The following is a 19,801-nucleotide window of genomic DNA, read 5'->3' as shown; positions in this document are numbered from 1 at the left end:
TACAATAATATCGATAAGAGCTGGAAAACTATCGATTTTATCGTATCATTGACCATTAGGTGTTCTTAGCGCCACCATACTGCGTATTGCGACATGCTAAAAAACCGTTGCGTCTTTTTACACATGAAGCAAAATTAGCTTGGATATCTGTTATCTGTGGTAATGTTACGTGAATTCACCCACCAAGCCACTAAAATATTTTGTAGTTTGATATGTAGGTGGCGCTGTTGATAGTTCACCTATTCGCCGCTAGAGGGCCAAATAAAATTTTAGTGGGTGAATATTTTGGTGGGTAAATTCACGCAAGTTGTGGAATGCACATGTCACACCATTCCCCTAAGGGCCAACATTGATTAAAAGTTGTTCGGCTTGCTTCAAGTGTCTCTCACAATTTTGATTTGTTATTGTTACAACAGACATTATTGTTTTGTTGATCCTAATCTTCTTTTTTTTCAATTTTCGACTCGCCCCTTCCCCCTACTGGGAAAGGAACCTTTATTACTTGTTGGTGAAACGATGTTTTATTAATCTTGAGATATGAACTTCCTGCTGTTTATTTTCTTCGTCAACTATTGTTGCATTTGGTAAACTCAATTTTGTGATTTTGAATGGTCCACAATATACTGGGTCTCTTGTGTCTATTTTCTTTTTGTAAATATACCGTTTCACTTACTCTTATGTCTGTGTGGATTATTTTATTGTTGACCATATTTGTGCTGCTGATTTTTTCTCAGTTTAGTGTTTGCGTGACGTTGTTGTGAATTACTTGTAATCTAGATTTCAGTTCTTATTGGTATGACTCGAGATTGTACAAAGGATCTATGTTATTGTTGCAAAATTCAAAAGTATTACATTTTTTTCCAAATATTAATTCAAATGGTGTGAAATCATGTTGTATGTTTGGGGTTGTATTGTAGCAAAAACAATAGAATGGTAACCACTCATCCCAATTGTTTTTTTTTTTGCTCGTTCACAAATATTCGCAAAAATTCATTTAAACATTTATGGTTTCGTTCTAGGGCGCCAATAGTTTGTGGGTGGTACGCCGTAGAACATTTGTGGTTTACTTGGAGTAGTTTGCATACTTCATCAAACACTCCCTTGTATTCGGTACCTTGATCCGTTTTAATACATTTCATTGGTCCGAATACAAGTATACATTTTTCCACGACTGTTTTAGCTATGGAAACAGCTGATTTGTCCGGTACGGGAATTGCAATAACATACTTGGAGAGATCAGATTGCAGTGTAACTGCATAGCGGTTTCCATTTTCAGTGAGTGCGAACGGACCGATGGTGTCAATGGACACGACATCAAAGGCTGTGTTAGGTGTAGTAGTAACTACAACGGGTGTTCTTACAGGTATTGCAAGTTTGTTTATTTTGCAAAGCTTGCAATTTCCGACGTAATCTGGAATTGTTTGCTTCATTTTTGGCCAGGTGTAAAGGGACTTGAGTTTCTTATATAATCTATTTATACCGATATGACCTCCAGTTGCAGAGTCATGGTACTGTTTTAATATGCTGCTTATCTCAGTCTCTGTAGAAACTTGGACAGGTTTCTTATAAATTATTATGGCAGTATTCCGAAGAATAGCGTTGCCTATCTGTTCAAATGTATTCATGTCGATGTATGAGAAAATTACATCGTTCGATTGAATTGCTAGCTTTTTCACTTTTGAGTTTGTTCGGATCGGAATTCAATTTCGGTGGACTGTATCGGAAGACCTCTGGGTGTCGGGAATCGTAGCGGTTGTACGGTGGAGGAACTCGGTTGGTCGTACATATATCGGATTCGGAAAGTTAAACAGGAACTAATTTTAACACTGTAAACTTTATTACACTTTAATCACAACTACTCAACTGTCACTAGCTTCTTATAACGCTTTATTTATGCTTTCGTAGTTCTTGTCGCTTGTAAACACATTAGAAAAATACTGAACTCATCCCGCATAATCAAAAACCATTGCTGAAGCGGTGAGGACTTTAACTGTACTTAATGAAGTATGGTAACTGTTCGTGATAATATCTTTTATCAGTTATTACTGTACTAAATTGAATGACTTAAACTATTGAGCTACAATATTATATTCAGTATCCCCAAATAGGATAGTGAGCACTATTTGTTCACCACACCTTCAACGGTTGAAGCTCCATCGAGAAACGAAGAGACATCTTCCAGCAAACGCTGTAGTCGCAGGTTTTTGTCAAACTATAATGGAAGGTAATCAAATTGGTCACAAATCTTCCGGCTTTAGTATTTATACAATAATTTTTTCTTTCCAGTATCTCCGAGCAGAACGAAGTTGAAGTCGACATTGCACGACGAATGCAAAACAGCGTCCCTCGCAGCCTGGAAGAATACAAATATGCCTACTCACAAAGAGAAATGTGCTACATGGCTGGAAAGTGATGATATTTGCAGGTGAAAAACAAAAACATCATATTTTTGCAAAAAATAAAGCAATCGCCACTAACAATCTTTATAATATTCAAAACAATATCACGACTACCGTGCTGGATCGAAACCCGTACAGTATCGAAATCCGTACACCCTGACGTTTTTCTTCAATTTTAAGCATTATAAAAATGAAAATTCATATGATAGTTACATGTACATGTCCGTTGAGCTGTTGGCCTTCTGTTAAATTAAACTATGCGTCAGTAGGCCATGAAATAAAAATAATAAAAATAAAAAATCAATCGTGTATCGGTTTCAGTTGTCATTTCGTTGTATCGTTAGAGAATTTACTAAGAAAACGTTCTTCAGTGGAAAACGTTTTTCAAGTGAGATATACGTGTTTTACTCTGTGAATCTTCTTGAAAATGATGGAAAAGGTAAGTCTTCGTCATTTTCGAGCTGTATTTTGTCTGGTGAATAGTGTAACTTGTATTTATTCAACAAAAACTGTGCCGTACGGATTTTGATCCTTGTTAATTGCTTGAATCGAAATCCGTACAGCGTGTGTATCATGCATATATTGTTGAGCTTTCTTCTTGTTTTCAGCATATAATGGAAGAAAACAAGTATAAATATACGGCGAACAATTTCGAAGGAGCTGTGACTGAGGTGCGCTAGGGAAAGTCGTACTGGGAAGCTTCGAAAGGTTCCGGCGTTCCGGTTGCTACAATAAGGGGTGCCGCAACGAAACGCTACGAAAATTGCACTATTTCAGCAGATATAAGAATTAGAAAACCGTGTGAAACTTTAGGAACAAATTGATCCTCAAAATATATTTATTCGTAATATTAAAGATGAATTATAAATAAAAGATGTTCATTTATGTACTTCTATATCTATACGGATTTTGATTTATTTCTGTATGGACTCTAATCCAGTCTATATCGTGTGTGTGCGGATTTCGATTCAAAAGTGTACGGGTTTTGATTCAGACAAAAAACTGTGTACGGATTTCGATTCAAAACATGTTCTATTTAAACATGATTTTTTCGAGTTTCAGAGTGATTTTAATCATTTTGCTTGAAAATAGTGATAAAATATAAGTAGACCTATAAGTAAACATGTCAGTTTAAAGCAATATGTGATTTCTTGATTTTATGTTGACCGTCGATGATTATCATGTGCTTAGGTGTACGGATTTCGGTCCAGCACGGTATTCCACGAACGATTATCAGAATATAAATCAATATAGATATACCATTCATGTAATGATACCTGAACAACTAGAAACTACTGCAAAATAACATATTCGTACTATTTGAAGAATAGTTTTAGTACAAAATTTTGGATTATTAGATAACCATATTGTGTATAGTATCGAAAAAAATATGTTCGGGAAAATCGCTGTTTTTGAATGGTAACCATACCTAACGCCTAGTTCACCAAATGGTTGTTTCTCAGTTTACCATTAACTAGATGGTCAAAAGCTGAAATGGTATGTAAATGGTTATGTGACTTTTCTATAAATGGTTAAGATACTATACGGGAAACAATTCGTGTATGGTATTTGTTTATGCGGGATTGGCGTCGATCGGGTCCCTTTTATAGCACGGATGGTTCTTTTTGCGAATCTTCTAGAACTCCAAACAAAAGAATGTTGTTTACATCAAATCGTTTCCATTGTTTTCGCTACTCCCTTTTTCACTCATTTGTTTACTACAGTGCACAGTGGTTTAAAAGTCGATTTTGACGCGCTAAATTGATAACTCCACGTACGTTGGATATACAATTATGACGTCTTCAGCAAAAATGGTGGGTAATACCTCCTGCATCTTTTGGTGCTATGAGATTTGTGATTAATCTCCCCAAAAGTGAGATAAAAAATTTATTTTTTTTGCCCCATCGAGATACAGAGTTGGTGTCTTCGGTAAAGTTTTAGATATAACCAATACGACCAACTTTGCCGAAGACAAAAAATTCGTATCTGTTACTCAAATTGACTTAGAGAGTTTTTATTGAAAATAGACCTGTCAAAACACATTTTTCAATGAAACATATTTTTTTTCTATTTTCTAGGCCTTCACTATGTTCTACAAAGTTGTTAGTAGCATCAATATACGCAACTGTCTGGAAGGTACTATATTCGTATTGTTTGAAAAACTATTAGTTATGGGCTATTTTTAATTTTTTTCGCCATATTTCAAATCACTGTATCTTTCTTAGGGGCAGGTAGATGCAGATTCGGTAATAAGCATATGAAAGTATAACAATAGAACTTTCAAACGCTGGTGGTTTCGCTAGTCCACGACTTTCTGCTGATGAGTTGTGTTCATAACAAAAAACCTCGTTTTTACACTCTTTAATGATTTAACCAGGTAAAATACTAAGGGCATCTTTAGCGGTGGTCCAAATCGTTGTTTTGTTCTATTTTTTTGGAACAAACTCAAATTCACTGCTGCACCGGTGGTGTAAATTTTGTTTTATACCAGATCTAAATTGAAAAAACTTGAAACTGGTATACGTTTTGGTCTATTTTTGTCACTTTTTGGAACAAGAAATAGATCGTTCTAAAACGCTTTGTACGCTACCAATAGGTGGGTAAAATGTCATATTTTAATTGAATACCTCATTTCTAGCTATTTTCATATAAGCGTTTTGCGAGTGTTGGGGAATAAACAAAACAAAGATTTTTTATGACAATTCACAATTCATTTTTGTGGCTTTTCTGAAGAAGAAAATGAACAGGTTTGTCGTTTTTGACTTCAAGGAAACCGACCAGCAAAAGGGGGAACTCTGGAAGGCCATAACCGTAGGCTCAACTACTTGGTTTGCAACCACCAGGATGACAAATATGTTGGCTATTCGCCTTAATCGTATTGGGACTAGAGGAGAACTTGAGAGGCCAGAAAAATGTTCCTCGAAGACACTGAACTGAAAACGTTCAAAATGCTGGGGTGACATTAAGCATTTTGTTTCGAGTAACTCGAACGAAACTAGATGATCGCTGGGGGGGCGTTATGTTTCGTTTTTCGTATTTTTTGACTTTGCGGGTTAGATGAGCCGCAGGACAAATGACAATGACTGCTCCTTTTAAGCTTGAAGCATAACTGGCAGTATGTGACCTACTCGAAAATAGCGAAAATTGTTTGAATCAAGCTGCGCAATGCCACCCAATATCCTCAAAACCCAAACCAAGATTTAGGAACTGCAAGATTTTGAAAGATTGATGAGACAAAAACGAAAGATGAACACCTACGCGATCAAATATTTTTCGCTATCCTCCGTAACCCTACTTGTAGCAGGAATTTTCGATCATACCAATCCATGCTGAGAAATGTCACTGACGCTCGGGTCAAACCGTCAAATCCATAAAGTCTTGTGGATATAAAGTGTCTTGCCAAAGTAATCGTTTAATGTGCGTAAAAATTATCGAATTTCCGTTTGTTAAATATTGAGTGTTTTTTATTATAACAAGTTTCATTGACTGATAGCATGGGGGCATTGAATTGTTGACAGTGTGACAGATGTCAGCGGTTTAAAACAACAAGATATACAACACCGGTGCGGAGGACGAAAAGTTGGTCTATATTAGCTGGTTCTATTCAGGTTTCGCTGGTGTAAATCTAGTATAAAGTTGTTTCAAAAATAGACCACCGCTAAAGATGCCCTAATATTGTAAACCAAGATACCACGCAATAAGTTCGTATCCAAGCGTGGTTCAAGTATTTCCGAACAAGTAAATTGCATATGCTAGTTTTTGGTTCACCTCGAAGGTTCTTAATAAAAAACAATGAAAGTGCTAACTATTATAACACTAAGTTGATAACCGTAGAACAAGCAAAGTTACCATAAACTTCTAACACAGTGGTTCCCAACCGGGGGTCCACGGCCGGCAAGGGAGCCGCGAGGCTCATCTAGGGGGGCTGCGAAATTGTTGGTAAATTTGATAGGCAATCAAAATTTCTTTCTAGGTGTCTTTGTGAAAGCGGATTTTCAATTATTCTGCCTATTAGGACTAAGACGTGAAACAAATTAGACTTGCAGGACAATATGAGACTAAAAAACGCAGACTCGTATTGCATTGCAAACTTGTATCTGAAATTCTTTTGGGGGGCCGCAATGCTCTCTGTGTTTCGCAAAGGCGGCCGCGGAGCTTTTTGTGTTTAGCGAAAAGGGCCGCGGACCAAAAAAGATTGGGAACCACTTCTAACATACTCTGAGCCTCTTCGGAAACACTAATTTACTGTTGTGCAACCAAGCATCTGCTGGTAACTTTGTACCCGTGATATTATCTACCAAAAAGCGTCCACAATGTATTAATGCATGGGTTGGCCGTAATCATCCATTTTAATGTTTCAATCCACAATACTCGTGAAGCTATTGAATAAACTGGCTGCTTGCTTCATCAGACCCCGTAGTAACGTCCATTCGCCGATGGCCGAAAATCACGAGAAGTTATTACTTGATGATGTTATGATGCTGCTAGTACGAATGTGTCGAAATCGGCAACTGCATGGTGGTCGACAAAAATAATTAATAGTTACTACTGAATGCAATAGTATTAATTAGCTTGGTTTACAATATTAGTATTTTACCTAGTTAAATCATTAAAGAATGTAAAAACGAAGTTTTTTGTTATGAACACAACTCATCAGCAGAAAGTCGTGGACTAGCGAAACCACCAGCGTTTGAAAGTTCTATTGTTATACTTTCATATGCTTACTACCGAATCTGCATCTACCTGCCCCTAAGAAAGATACAGTGATTTGAAATATGGCGAAAAAAAATAAAAAATAGCCCATAACTCATAGTTTTTCAAACAATACGAATATAGTACCTTCCAGACAGTTGTGTATATTGATGCCACTAACAACTTTGTAGAACATAGTGGAGGCCTAGAAAATAGAAAAAAATATGTTTCATTGAAAAACGTGTTTTGACAGGTCTATTTTCAATAAAAACTCTCTAAGTCAATTTGAGAAACAGATACGAATTTTTTTGTCTTCGGCAAAGTTGGTCGTATTGGTTATATCTATAACTTTACCCAAGACATCAACTCTGTTTCTCGATGGAGCAAAAAAATAAATTTTTTATCTCACTTTTGAGTAGATTAATCACAAATCTTATAGCACCAAAAGATGCAGGAGATATTACACACCATTTTTGCTGAAGACGTCATAATTGTATATCCAACGTACGTGGAGTTATCAATTTAGCGCGTCAAAATCGACTTTTAAACCACTGTGCAACGGTTTGATCGTTGGTGAGACCTTCCAATACGACCTTGAACGGCTTGGCGCTCTTCGTGTCATATGTAAAAAAAATATACATCTTTTCAGTTAAATACTGAATAAGACGATTACGACCCTTAATAGAGACCCTTAATAGAGTTCGCCTCTACGACCAAATTCTTGCGGGTTACGCAACAGAGTTAATTTCGACATTACTTTGCGCATTTAACTGTTCGTTTGTTTTCGCTTTTGTTAAGGCAGGCCTGCCGTCTATATGTTGTAATGTAAATTGTAAATCGTTTATTAGGTTAGAATTTACTGCGAGGGTAACCGTTGGAGTTAGCCTCTTTCTAAATCTCTTATCATATATAATCATGTCTATGCATGATGTATTATCGTTGAAATTAAATGTTAATTTTGGCAAATCAAAAGCATCTAAGCCGCTGACTGCTTCGTACACGTGAAGTTGATCAGGCTTCTGTGTCTGGCTGTCAGTAGTGGTAGAAGTATTTTTTTTTGTCATAGATCTAGTTACTATGTACATATTTTTTAGTGTATCTGACGTTATTTGAATTCTTGATAACGCGTCAGATACTACGTTTGAACTGCCTTTTATCAAAAACATCATATCAAGAAGACTGGGAACTCTGCCTGAGACTGAGCGACAGTTTTGGCAGCGCAGTCTTACAAGTAAAAGTGGAGCTGAGGCATGCTAGTGTGTTGGACCACAGGTTGGACCACCACATAGCCCACTCTGTCTTCGCAGCGATGCAAACTTCCACCTTAAAAAGATGGAGTGCGCTGTTTGACTTGACGCTTGTCATTTGTATGGGATCGATCCAGAGATGTCAGTCTTCTTGATATGATGTTTTTGCTTTTATATATTCCACTTTAAAATCATATTCCTCCAAATCCCATCTCATTCGTGTGAGTTTAGATGTAAGGTTTTTAAGCGAGAATAGATATATAAGTGGTCTATGGTCAGTTCGTATAATAAATTTGCGACCATATATATATATATAGATATATATATATATATATATATATATATATATATATATATATATATATATATATATATATATATATATATATATATATATATATATATATATATATATATATATATATATATATATATATATATATATATATATATATATATATATATATATATATATATACGGTCTAAAAGAGTCGATGGCCCAATGTATAGCAGTTAGTTCTTGTTCAATTGTTGATTTGTTCGATTCACCTTTTGTAGAAGCTTTGCTAGCGAATGCAATTGGTAATTCGATGCCGTCGTGCAACTGAGCTAGAACTGCTCCACAGGCTACTTTTGACGCATCGGTAGTAATAATGAATTCTTTGGAGTAATCTGGAAATTGTAGAATCTGAGGGGACAGCAAATTTTTCTTTAGTATTTCAAAGAAGATTGGCATTTGTCATACCATTCGAACACTGTTTCCTTTCGTAATAGTTTGTTGAGTGGGTTGGTGATATCGGCAAAATTTTTAATGAAGCGACTATAATAATTGCAAAAAGCAACAAATCGTCTAACTTCATCAGCATTTTTCGGTACTGGGTAATTTATAATTGTCGAATATTTGTTATCATCCGGTTGTATGCCATCTTTTGAGATATGATGTCCTAGATAGGTTACTTCATTTTTAGAAAAATGACATTTAGCTGGATTTAGTTTGAGATTGTATTTCCTTAGGTGTTGAAACACTTCACGTAAATTTTCGATATGGTGATTAATTGAGCATCCCACTACGATGATATCGTCAATGTAGAGGAATGCACAATGTGGTGGTAAACCGCTCAACGCGATGGACATCATGCGTCGAAATGAGTTAGGACTTACGTTTAAACCGAAAGGTAGCCTTTTAAATTCTAAATGACCTTTATCAGAGGAGAAGGCTGCGTATTGTTTAGATTTTCGGTCCAACGGGATTTGGTGGAATCCAGACATCAGGTCAAGTGTAGAAAAGTATCTTGCTCGATCTAATTGATCTAGGATTTCATCTATCTGTGGGAGTGGAAACTTGTCTGGAGTTATTTTTTTGTTCAACTGTCGGTAATCGATTACAAGTCGCCATTTCTTACTTCCGTTTGAATCTGTTTTCTTTGGCACAAGTAAGATGAGCGAGTTGTAAGGTGAGGTCGAATTTTGAATTATCCCTTCATTTAGAATTTTTTGTACTTGTTCATTTATTCCATGTTTTTGACACTCCGGTAATCTGTAATTTTTGATATAAGTTGGTTTTGGGTCATTGAGGGTTATACATTGTTTGTAAAAATTGTTTTCTGAAAGCAAGTCACCTTGGAGTGAAAATATCTCATTAAATTCATTGCAAAGTTTTTCCAGTTTATTTTTTATAAGAGGCTCACTGCTTTCGAGTTTAAGCTCCTTATTTTATTCCTTTGCTCGTTCATTAAGATTTTCTTCGTTCGTTTTGTTTTGAATAGAACAAAAATAGAAATTTGCTAAGGATTCATATTTAGGGCAAAAGTTTTCTGGTAATTAAATTTCCTTAGTTGTAGTATTTATAATTTTAACGTGACAGTTGTTTTTGTTTACCAGAGTATGTGTACAAAATACTCCGGGGTATGTTTCTTCAGAGAAAATTAGACTGTCTTCCTGAATATTCATGTTGTCGAGTTGTTTAATTATCTCACACCTAGCTGGTATGATACTTGATTTGACTTGCCTGTTCACTATGGGAATTGAAATTGTTTCAAAATTTTGAGTCAGATTGAGAAGTCAAGAGTCATAATCTATGTTACATTTGTGGTTTACTAGGAAATCTATTCCTAATAATCCATCGGTAGGAATCGGGAAATCGTTTTTTACTATGTGAAACATATGAGGTATTTTAAAGTCATTTAATTTCACATTTGTTTGAGTTGTACCCATTGTCTTTACATCTCCATGACCAATACCGACTATATTGCATTTTGGCTAGGATAGTAAATTTGGGTTTTGTTTACTAATCCGCACTTGACGACTGATATATCGGATCCGCAATCTACAATGAATGATAATTTCACATCTGACATATCAACCATAAGCTGGACGTAGTTGGTGGCAGATACATTTATTGTATATGCTGCCCCAACTGTACCCCTAAAGGGTGGATATTTTCATTATTTGGCTGTGGCATATGTTGTTGGTTTGGTGGTAGAATTGGAATTTGTTGGATTCCTTGTTGAGCAACTAGTTGGTAAACCACACCGTTATGCTGCGCAAGATACATGTTTGGATTGAATTGACCTCTGTGAGCAAATTGTCCATGTTGATGATGTAATCCTCTACCTTGATGGTATCCTTTGTGCCTCTTACTTGGTGGTTTCCGCGAAAATGGTTATAATTTCCATTTCTTTGGAAATTATTATAATTGCTTCTGTTGGGTCCAAATGCCCACGACCCTGTCTACGACCGTTTGGAAAATTTCTTGAATTTTCCCCACGATTTTGTTGTTGCCAATTTCTTGCTACAAATATTTGTGCATCTGAATTATTGGATTGGTTTGCTTTTTCGTGAACGTCATTTTCGAGTACCTTTTGTAATGCATCACCAATCTTGCTGAATGTTACAGATTTCAAGATGGTTTTCGTTTCTGCGTATTTTATACCATTAATGAGGGCTTCGACACCTCTTTTTGTGGCCATAGCATGCGCCCTATCTACTGAAATTTGTTCCCTTATGTAGACAGATTTTAGCTGTGACGTGACTTTTTCAATCTCGTCACAGAAATTTTCCGTATAATCTTTCTGTTTGAGTGTTTTTAATTTTGCGGTTAAATTATCGGATGTAATTCTCGATTCACAATGTTGCTTTAATGTATCTAACAGACCATCTAGGTCAGTGGTTTTCAACCTTCTTCAGTTCATGCACCCCCTTTTGATAATTTCTACAAGCTTTTCCCCCCCCTATGGGCACCATGAAAGAAAAGCTGTAGTAATTAAAAAATATAAGGCTTTTTAAACTTTAATTTTGACCAGGTTTCAAGCAGGAGCAGGAGAACACCAATACACGGGCATACAATTCAGCATCTCTTGTGAAGGTGTGTGTGACGATTTATCGTTAACAAGCACATTTGAAAAAAAAAAATGAAAAAAATGTCGCACCACCGTCAATCACAAAAGCTCATTACATGTGAAATTTTTCCACTCGCAATTCCCCCCCTGCAACGGTTAAATTCCCCCCTAGGGGGGAATTCCCCCCCGGTTGAAAACCGCTGGCATAGAGGAACAATCAATCAGGTGCTGGCTGTGCAGCGCAATGACACATCGGTTGGGTTTTTCCGTTTAATGCAAGCAATTAACCGAACGTACCGGAAATGCTACCCACCAGAAAAATAACATTATCTACGGATTTGTATAGATACAGGAGCGACAAGTGGCACTAATTTCCAATACTTGGGTGAAGCTGAGCTTTGAGGAGCGAACTTTGAAATCTGGTAAATCACTCAACATTACGGACAATTGGCTCAGTTCCTGTGCCACCTCTAACTTTGCTTTATTATCTTCGAATATGGTAACGATTCTTACGCTTGTAACCTTGAAGGTTTCCACTTCCACTGGTAGTGGTTCACCATCAGGCCACAGCAACAACCATGTTGTTCGATATTGACCTGGGTGTAGCGGAAACAGAAGTCGACTTTGGTGCCATCATTCATCAACCCATCCTTCCTGCTAAGACTATCAAGCCGTACACCAGCTTCCCGAATATTCCGCTCTGGATGAATCTAAACTGTTGGTTTGTTTCCTTCTTTACCTGACCAACTCTGACCCGTGTATTTCGTAGATTGCACTCGATATGCTGCTCGAGAAAGGCCAAGCACTTCGAATTGCCAAACATATTTTTGAAGCGGATTCGCGGCCCGAAAGTTTCTGGAAGCGGCCTACAAAACCAAGAACCCGCTTGTCTTTCACTTCGTGTATAATTACATTCAAATCAAGAACGTAAGATTGCTGGTGAGGTGTAGTGTGCGGTGATACTATGTAGATCGCAGATTCTAGAGCAGAAAAAGAATGTGCCGTTTGTGCTAAAAAGTAGAAAAAATGCGACAGATGAAAAGAAAGCGAGTGTCATACGGCTTAGAAGTTCGACGATTTTCCGGACAACATCTGTAAATTTTTGCAAGGTAAGTGATGTATGTCACGCAAAAGAATTGAATTCTAATCTTATTTCGTCCTTCCAGCACAGGATCACAGAGATTCTGATGAAAACATCTCTACGCTAGAGGCACGTATTTGTTTGCTAAAACATCAATTATTTAAATTAAATTAATTTAATTCTTTGTTTGCTTTGCCGGCTTCTTCAACAGAGAAGGACAAAGGTTGCATTATAAGCAATCATTTCCATGTAAAACCTAAATTAATCCACCTAGCGGTCAGATTCAGCCTTTCTCATTCAAACTTATTATTTGTAAAAATAGATTTACAGGAATGCTTAAATCCAAAAAGGTATATTCACTCTTTGGGTTCTAAAATATTGATGTTGTAATTAAAGTATAAAATATGAAATTTGACGTAATGTTGGTGCTTCAGAAATAGCGAAATATAAGAAATGACTCTTAATTTCGAACAATTTAATCACGAGCGATACCGGGAACGACTGCTGCTCTAATCTTATTTCGTCCTTCCAGCACAGGATCACAGAGATTCTGATGAAAACATCTCTACGCTAGAGGCACGTATTTGTTTGCTAAAACATCAATTATTTAAATTAAATTAATTTAATTCTTTGTTTGCTTTGCCGGCTTCTTCAACAGAGAAGGACAAAGGTTGCATTATAAGCAATCATTTCCATGTAAAACCTAAATTAATCCACCTAGCGGTCAGATTCAGCCTTTCTCATTCAAAATTATTATTTGTAAAAATAGATTTACAGGAATGCTTAAATCCAAAAAGGTATATTCACTCTTTGGGTTCTAAAATATTGATGTTGTAATTAAAGTATAAAATATGAAATTTGACGTAATGTTGGTGCTTCAGAAATAGCGAAATATAAGAAATGACTCTTAATTTCGAACAATTTAATCACGAGCGATACCGGGAACGTTCAAATAGTACGATACCACATTTAAATCATGTTGAGGCAATATATATTGATCAAACCAGCTATAGTGTTGAATAGTCTTTGAATTTCTTTTCTTTACAAAACTTTTGAACAGTATATCAAATTTTTATAAAGTTTGTTATTTGTAAGTTTGAGAGATGACTCGTTTGTATGACACTAGTTATGTTCAAATAAGTCGTGTAATACTTGAGATAATAGACTTTCGTTGTTTTACAAATTAAAACATAACGGTTGCTTAAGTTTAATTACAATCAAATGAAAAGGGAACGTGTGGGGAAGCCAAACTTTGAAACCAAGTGTTCAATCATAATGCATCAGTTAACCCTTAACTATCCCGTTCATTCGATATCAATATTGTTCAAGTCTGTTGTGTAGTTTCTTAGATAATGAAGTTTCGTGATTTTCACATTTCGATACATTACAGACGAAGTTACATTCCGATTACAGCAAAATTCAATAGGGTGTTATGAGGCAGCTAGACCTTTCATTTGATACTAATTCTGTGGAAATCGGGTCAACCATCTCTGAGAAAAGTGAATGAGCCCAAGTAGTCATCAGAATATGTTTTTTTTCATAGCTGGATTTCATATTTTTTCAACATAACAGGAAAAGTAATAATCCGTTCGCAAAAAAAAAAAATCATTAGGGTCTTATGGAGCAACAAGACTTTCCATATGACACTGATTTTATGAAAATCGGTCCAGCCATCTCTGAGAAACATGAGTGAGATTAAACAGTCTCCAGAACACGCTTCTTTCTGTAACTTCTGAACCATATGCTCAATCTTCATAAAATTCAAAAGTTAAGGGTTTTAAGGTAGCCCGTTCATTTGAAACCAATTTTGTTCAAATCGGTTGTGTAGTTTCTGAGATATTGATGTTTCGTGATTTTTACATTTTGATACATAACCTCTAAACTAGAAATCAGATTACAATAAAATTCAATAGGGTCTTATAGGGCAACTAGACCTTTCATTTGCAATAACTTCATTTAAATCGATTCAGCCATCTCTGAGAAAATCGAGTGAGATTGGGAGAGCGTTACACACACACACATACACACATACATACATACATTCAGAAAATGCTCATTCGGCCGAAAGAAGTCGAGTGGTATATGACATTCGGCCATTGGGACCACTTTTATACCTTCGGTTTTTCCAGTGATTGCTATACCTTTCTAGGAGAAAGTGTTTTTATTCCAAAATCGAATAAAAATTATTCGAAGCAATATATATATATATATATATATATATATATATATATATATATATATATATATAAGTCGCTTTTGAATATATAAGTCGCATGCCGCGTAAGAAAAACCGCGTAAATTCCGGAAACCAAAATCCGCGTAAAAAAAATACCGCGTAAATTCCGGAATCCGCGTAAAAAAAATTCCGCGTAAATTCCGGAATCCGCGTAAATCCCGGAACCCGCGTAAAAAACCGCGCCGTTTCTACTGAAGGTGCTCTTCATGCCGACGTTGGCCAGATCTATGTTGAGCTTCGCCAAAGCCTCCAACAAGATCCGGCCTCTCTGGTTTGTGCGTCGACTTCCTCACTCAGTTGCCCATGCGTTGAAGTCGCCCGCCACTACCAACGGTGAAAGACCGATCAGCTCCACGGTGGCTCGGTCGATCATCCTCGCGAACTGCTCGGTAGACCAACGAGGCGGAGCATAGCAGCTGCATTAGTACACTTCGTTCACCTTGGCAACCGCGTATCTTTCGTTTGAGGTTGACACTACCTCCTGAACTGGGAACCTGGTCGTCGTCCATATTGCCGCCATACCGGACCTGTCCGAAATCCAGTTACCGTTTCCGGAAGAAATACGGTAGGGGTCCGAGATTATGGCGATGTCCGACAACGACTCAGTGACTGCTTGGTAAAGCAGTTGCTGAGCCGCGAAGCAGTGGTTCAAGTTTAGCTGTGCCACTGTCACGCCCGTGGCTTGCTGATCGGCTTACCTACCGTGCCTCTCGGGCCTCCCATTATGTGCTTTGCGTCATGCTTTCCGGCGCACGCCAAGCACTTCGGGGGCTCTCCGCAGTTTTTGATTTTGAGCCTCGCTACCTTTAGCGCCTGATTTCCGTCTACCGACAGAAGCCTGACAGTGTCGGCCTGGGTCCCTACTGGGCCTTTGCGCAGTCGAACTGCCTCTGGTGCCACAACCACTTCGCACTGCTCCTTGAGGGCATCCACAACTTCACATGCCTTGGTGAGCTCGTCCAGGTATTTAACTTGTAGGGTTACCTGCGACGAAAATGTGGTCTAGCACAAGAAGTGTGATAGCTAGCTCAATTCTGTTGGTTTCGTTGGAAAGCTGAGAAAATTTTGTAATCAATAGTGTCCTGAAAACGTCCAACTAGAGGAATTAAGAAGCATTTAGATAGGAATAAATGTGAAATCAAATGTTTTTGAGAACTAAACTGCAATTTTCTGTCTGAAATGTGTGATAAATATGGATTTTGTAGTTAACTAAATTAATCATTGAAGTCTACTCTACAAGTTGTTTTTTGACATCAAGCATCTAGCTGTGTTAGTTTAGCTGATATTTCACTTTAAAAGCAATAAGACACGCCTTCATTCAGTGTTGTAAGGATTATAATTATCTGCTCCACTCTTTTACGTAGACGCGTCGTTAAATGAAAGCGCGCTTATTGCTTTTAAAGTGAAATAGTAGCAAACCCCTGAGGTGACCAACCTCAGGGAGTGTGGGGTTGGTTTGAAGCAGTGACCGGACCCACTAAAAACCCCTCCAGTCTCCAGCCCATAGTACTCCCCGGAACCACCACTAGCTATTGCTTCAGGGAGCGGCTTTTGTGCTATGTGCACCCTCTTGATTCTTTAGGTCTCTTTGCTAACTTAGCTAACTAACCTGGAGACTGGCCGTTAGCTAACACTGGCTTGTCGGTGGTCAACCTGTCGCCTGTTTTGCAGCTCTAAAACTATATGAGAGGCGGCTGCACCAACCGCCCTCCAAATGTTTGGGTCTTTACACATCCTCTGAACTAGGTTGTCCGGAGTTGTATCTGGTCCACTCACTACCATCATGTCACTCCGCGCCTGCGCAAAACGAGGGCATACAAAGAAGAATAAGGAGAATAAGTCGATGCGTCCATCTACCCTTCGCGGAGTTGAGCCACTCCTGCTGCCATCTGATCATCGAGAATGATCTTCTGGTACCTCGTATGCCCCTTGTGTCACGTTGATCGAAGCATTCTACGTCCTCCTTTATGGCTATACTGATAGGCATCATGCCGGACAGGACGCAGATTGCGTCGTATGACACAGTTCGATACGCGCTCGCAACCCTCATGCACATGAGCCTGTAGGTACTTTCCAACTTACTCCGATGTTTACTAGTACCTAGTGCTTTGGACCACACTGGCCCGCCGTATCTCAGTATGGACGAAGTCACGCTAGCTAGAAGTTTCCGCTGGCTGCCGTACACTGCTGAGCTATTGGACAGCATGCGAGATAATGCTGCAATAGCCATTGAAGCCCTCTTACAGGCATATTCGACATGCAGGGTTGTTACAGAAACCTTAATTTTGAATCCGCAAAATCCGCGCCACGGGTTTTTGGATCCGCGCCGTGAAAACTAAATCCGCGCCAAAAAAAAAAAACTAATAAAAACTTATGATTCAACATGGTTAAATTAATACCATCTTTAAAATGTCATGCTGATATGTATAACTTGTTTGTATTTCAAACGCAGCTTCAAACGCAGGACAGTTGACTTACTGCGGCCATGTTAAGGAATGATGCTGACCAAAAATGTTGTTTGGAAATTCTTATATATAAATGTAAAATGCCCGTAGCACTGATTTTTTCTCTCGTTGAAAAGAGTATGATTATGACGAGTTAAATTCCTGTGAGACATAAAAAGTGAGAATTGAATGATGAGATTTGGAAAGTGATGGATAACCATTTAAACCTGTATATTGTCGGAACATTCAATAAGTAATTAATAATCTTCGTCAGCTGCAAACGATAGCAAGTTTTACTAAAATTTGCAAAATATCTTGTTGAAAATAATTCAGAAGGACGAGATAGGTTTTAGCTAGAAAAAAAAGGTTATTAATACGATTAAGTATATATAACTCACGTATAGCGCCAAACTCGAAAAAGTAGAAAAATCCCTCAACTCGAATTCAGGTCTAACATTCAAACATAAGTTGAATGTCATTAAAAATGTTTTCGGAAAGTCTGAACAACATCCTCTGTAGAAACATGGAATAGTCTCAAGTAAAAATTTTTTAATGCAGGGTGACCACTCAAAATCAATTTTCGATTTCCTGCCTTTTTCCCGGTTTTCCTGATGATAGGTTTTAAATTTCCTCGGTGCTTTATTTTGAAAAATATGTGAAAAACGTCAATTTTACATGTTTATATATATCCTTGCGAGAATAGTGTTAATAAAACTATGAAAAATATTTCATGGAAACCTGCACAATTTGCGCCCTTTTCATCTAAAAATCGTTGACAATCTTCCTTCTGCTTTTACTCTCTGTCAACCTGCTCTTGAATGCCAATGGAATGTATGGAAAAAAATTAAACATCGATCGTTTTGAACTATAGCTTAGAAGTTTTGTCTTCTCATGCAAAATTTGTTCTCAAGCGAACATTGATCGGGAAGAAAGACCTCAAAGTGACTAATGAAAAAAATCACATGGAACTGTTAAAATTATTTTTTTATGGTAAATGTGTTGGAAATTCATAAAACGTTGAAATCTGTCATCTAGAAATATTTTGTTTTTTTTTTTGAAAAGTTTCGATCTTGGGACCAATTAAATATTTGAGAAATTCTCTAAAATCCGTTGAAAAAATACAACCGACGCTCTGAATAAGCAATTTGAAAAGAACATTATTCGAAACAATCGGTGTAAAACGCGACTTTTCCTGGAAATCCGCATGTTAAACCACGGAAATTCCGAGAATCGCATTAAAAATAGACGTGAAAAACCAAGCCAAAAACTGCGTAAAAAACAATTTTAATACATTTCTAAACGAAAGCTTGACAGTTTTTCAGGGATTCGATAAATTTGAGCTCCTTTTTCAAAACAGTATACAACACATCCTAACGAAATCGTCTTGAAAATTCTAAGATATATCAAAAAATTGTATTGCCAAAATAGTTTTTCAATGACATCAATTTTAGATCGTTATAATTTGGAAAAAAAGAATAATAATTAAAAAATAAATAATTTTCTTTTTCATTCCAATGTATATATTTTCCAGATCTAAGAGTTCGTTTGCTACAACTCGCTCATTGGCAACATTAGTAGAAGCCATGCAGGAGGATGATTTTCCTGATGTGAGGCCTAATTTTCCGCTTTTCCCGTCTTTTTTCCGGTGATTTGAAATTTCCGTCTTTTTCCCGCTTTTCCCAGTAGAGTGGGATTATTAATGTACGTAAACATATTTGTAAACAAAGCTTCAAACGACGATTAGATGCAACTGCTAAGTAGGAGTCTCAAGGTATGATGCTGGCCTAACAAGCCAGTTGTCGTAGGCTCGAGTCTCGGCACGGGAAAGACTGTTAGTATCAGTAGGATCGTAACGCTAGCTCCGCAATTGTCCTGTACACTTAACAGTCGGCTGCGAAGTCTGTGTATAATAAACAGAAGGTCAAGTTCCGAATCGGATTGTAGCACCAAGGCTTTGCTTTGCTTTGCGTTGGTAGCTTTGTTTACTTTTGTACCTAAACAAACAGTACCTAAACAAACATTAAGAAAAAATAAAACATCAACAATATTGGATATTTGCATTTTGAACAAATTTGAGATTTTCAAATAGAGAAGTTTTTGTTAGAAAAACTTTTTTTTTTCTTAAGAGTGACCATTAGGGTGGGACAAAAAATAAATGTTAGCTCTCATGCACTTTTCGTATTCCTTATGGGTCCCATAACAACTGTGTAACTTTTCAGATCGATCGGTGAAACGCCCGATTTGCGCCCGATTTTTAATGTTTCCATACGATTTTATATGGCAAAAACCACTTTTTCAATACTTATTCTCTGGAGATGTCAAGTTGGCTCTTAAAAAAATATCAATACATGAAATTAGTAGGAA

General features: G+C 37.2%; 1 protein-coding gene across 10 annotated transcripts in view; it reads left to right on the top strand.

Annotated features, from left to right (window-relative positions):
• The window catches only part of LOC129718726 (uncharacterized), a 463,725-nt gene that overhangs the window by 192,620 nt on the left and 251,304 nt on the right, over window positions 1-19,801 (top strand). For 4 of the 10 annotated variants that reach the window (XR_008727021.1, XR_008727019.1, XR_008727020.1 and 1 more), the window contains exons 1-2: window positions 312-2,224; window positions 2,287-2,425. The exons of 1 other annotated variant lie outside the window; for it this stretch is intronic. The gene's annotated coding sequence lies outside the window, so the exon portion shown is untranslated. Of the gene's footprint in view, window positions 1-98; window positions 2,225-2,286; window positions 2,426-19,801 lie in introns of those variants that run through there. 5 more of the 10 variants (XR_008727023.1, XR_008727017.1, XR_008727022.1 and 2 more) reach the window with 5 other exon arrangements.

Source organism: Wyeomyia smithii, chromosome 1 (assembly GCF_029784165.1).
Source record: "Wyeomyia smithii strain HCP4-BCI-WySm-NY-G18 chromosome 1, ASM2978416v1, whole genome shotgun sequence".
NCBI lineage: Eukaryota > Metazoa > Arthropoda > Insecta > Diptera > Culicidae > Wyeomyia > Wyeomyia smithii.
The sequence above is the reverse complement of the archived record's forward strand: the minus strand, read 5'-3'. Positions and strand labels throughout refer to the sequence as shown.